This window comes from Halichoeres trimaculatus, unplaced genomic scaffold (assembly GCF_033239565.1).
Source record: "Halichoeres trimaculatus isolate MK-OKI-2021-1 unplaced genomic scaffold, fHalTri1.1 fHalTri1_scaffold_16, whole genome shotgun sequence".
Taxonomy (NCBI): Eukaryota; Metazoa; Chordata; class Actinopteri; order Labriformes; family Labridae; genus Halichoeres; species Halichoeres trimaculatus.
Window position 1 is genome coordinate 31681107 of NW_027437194.1, and position 3213 is coordinate 31684319.

A 3213-nucleotide genomic window follows, 5' to 3' on the forward strand; every position below is an offset into this window, starting at 1 on the left:
GTCCACTCTTTCAAACTGCCTCTCTGAAATCACCTCCTGGTTGAAAAGTACTTTTCTCAAACTCAACGTCTCAAAATCTGACATTCTTTTAATTGGTCCAAACTCCCTTACTTCTGCAGCCAAAGACCTCCACCTCAACTTTTAAAACTCCAACCTCTTACCTTCTTCCCACTGCTGTAACCTAGAAGTCATCTTTGAAAATAAGATCAATTTTTCAAAACACAATAAAGCAGTCACAAAACAGCCTTCCTCCATCTGAAGAACACTGTCCGCCTTTGGCCCTCTTTTTCCTTCCCTGCAGCTGAAACCCTCATCCACGCCTTCATCACATCATGCATCGACTACTGCAATAGCATTCTTCATGGCACAACCACCAACCACCTCAACAAACTTCAGTGCATTCAAAACTCTGCCGCCCGCCTTCTGACCCGTACCCGTTCCTGTGAACACATAACTCCTATTCTTCAAGATCTTCACTGGCTTCCTGTTGATACCATAGCAAGTTCAAAATCCTCCTTCTTACCCACAAAGCACTCCACAACCAGGCTCTCTTATACCGTACTGACATGCTTCACCCCTACACCCCTTCCTGCACCCTCTGTTCCTCAGTCACAAACTTCCTGACCATCCCTAGGACTAAGCACCTAACCTAGGGGGACGGAGCCTTCTCTGTCGCTGCCCCCTTCCTTTGGAACTCACTGCCACAACTCCTCCGTGACGCTGATGAACTCACCGACTTCAAAATGAAACTCAAAACTCAACTATTCCGCAAAGCTTTTAACTTAAACTAACAAACCCTGGTCCTGACCTTGCCTTCTCTTTGCACCTTTTAACTGTTTTTGTCTCGTCTTCTTTTTGTATACATGTATATTACTGTTATTTCATTATTTTGTATATTTGTATCTGTCTTTAACTTGCTCTTTGTCTTTGTTTACCTTGTAAAGCGTCTTTGAGTTTTTGAAAAGCGCTCTATAAATAAAATGTATTATTATTTTTATTATAAGTAGGTATTTTATAACTCTAATATCCATTCATTTTTTTTCATTTTTTTTTTTTTTTTTTTTTTTTTTCCGTTGCTAGGCGCTACCCAAGTAGCTGCCTGTTGCAGCAGCTCTCTCGTCTTTGTCCGTTTCTTGTAATTTTTTTCTCTTTTTCGTAATCTTTGTATTTGGAGTGGATCATCACTTTGTATGGTTCATTGTCGGTCATGGACACCAAACTTTTTGTGGTTTCGGCGATAATTTTTTACTATTTTTCTCCTGTGTTTGTCTGGAGATCCTACATGTAACCATGGCTGCATTGTTTACATGCAAAATTAGCTGTTAGCAGCCTGTAGCATGTCAATGCTAACTAGTGTAGGGCTTGATGATTTCCCTCGAGCTGAGGAGGAGGAGGTGAGGACGACGTGCTGGTTCTCGGATGTGAGCTGCGAGGTGACGACGTGGACCTGTCCTTCCATCCATCGTTGTTGGGAACGTGGGATCTAGCCCCGGGGGATGGATGAGCTAGCTGTGCTAACCCAGCGGCATCATGCTGTTCACGGACGTGGCTGACGGAGCTGACATCGGACGCCGGCGCCACATTGGAGGAGCTTCGCCTGCTGTGAGCAGACAGGATCCAGGAGACAGAGACTGAACAGACTGCTGGGGAGGCTCAGTCCTGGACCCTGTGGAGGTGGAGACTGGCTGGGCTGGAGAGCGGTGGACGAGTGGTGGACGGGATGTTGTCATCTAATTTCTTATGGACTTTTTTTGCACTTTCTATACTCTTTCTTACTTTGTTTTCTTAAATGCTGCGGTGACTCCTGAATTTCCCCTCGGGGATAAATAAAGTATTTTCTATTCTATTCTATTCTATTCTATTCTATTCATAGGTAGATTCTGCAGGATTTTCCTAAAAAAATAAAATGTCAACGTTGACAGACTGTGTCTGCCTCAAGCCCCCTCCTCTGCCTGTATGTTGATGTATTGGTAAGGGTGGTTGGTTAGGGCTGTTCTGTTCAACTCATTTCTATGCTTTTTCTGCGTCTACATTTATCATATGATGGTATCACATCATTATCACTGGCTAGTCCATGAATTTGTGCTTGGAAGTCTAAAATATCATGATGGAAAATAACTACAACTGCTCTGCAGTGATATTTCGCACTTGTTTGACCAACAACCTGTACTATGTGCCAGTTTAATTCCTCACTGATCCACACTGAAACCGAAATTCATGTTGTTCTTTGAGATTTTCCCCCACACATTTATAATCCCATAAAATAATATAATATATGACACAATTGTATTTATTTATGTTTATATATATATATATATATATATATATATATATATATATATATATATATATATATATATATATATATATATATATATATATTTATTATATTTTTGGTTGCAAGAGTTCACAAAGCCTGAAGTGGCAAAAGTATAACTCTCACTTTCATCCTTGTATAAAGAAATAGAGAATGTGACATACATATAGGCATCAGATCGGATAAGGATTGGCCCATCTTAAAACACAAGTATGGGTATTGGTATTTGGTCTTTGACAGATGGACTGGTGAATCCCCTCTCAAAACATTGACTGATAGCTTACTTCCCAGTACCACCTTATTTTCCAGTTTTCCCAAAATAATGCTAGTCAAGCTTTTATGGTTTCATTGATGTTTAATTTCAATTCCAAATTGTAGCTCAAAGGTAAAGTTACTTTGTTTACTGTTTTCGCCGCAGAACGTTATATCCTGTAATTAAATCAGGATCGCCACACTTGTTTCTGGACCTGCGATGACACTGACTGTTGTTATTTCATTTTACCTTAGTCTGCTCATAACACCTTCGTGATGTGGAGTAACACGTCCCGTGAAAAGTCATGTTGATGTTCTCCAGATTACCACTTACAATGCCTATGTACAATCAAATTGTTAAGTATTTCTCATTTTCGCTTTTCTCTCATTTTGATCTCAGTCTTTGTCTTCTATTGAAAGCACATAAATTTAGCAATATTTTTCTGTAACCCGCCTCCGACAGTTAGAGAAGGGGTAAAGAGAGCAACTTCTGGATGCTTTAAGATAACAACGATGATACAACAGTCTACTTTAAACATTAAAATGAGTGCAGCATTTGTATGAAGTTATTTAAGCAGAATCAGAATCCACAGACAGATCAATGTTCATCAAAACACAAAAAGCGGCTCAGTCGTCGTGCTGGG

The 3213-nt window shown here is 40.1% G+C and overlaps 1 protein-coding gene across 2 annotated transcripts in view; it reads right to left on the reverse strand.

The window, feature by feature from the left end:
- camkk2 (calcium/calmodulin-dependent protein kinase kinase 2) overlaps positions 1–3213 on the reverse strand; it is a 76686-nt gene that overhangs the window by 72803 nt on the left and 670 nt on the right. The window lies entirely within an intron of this gene.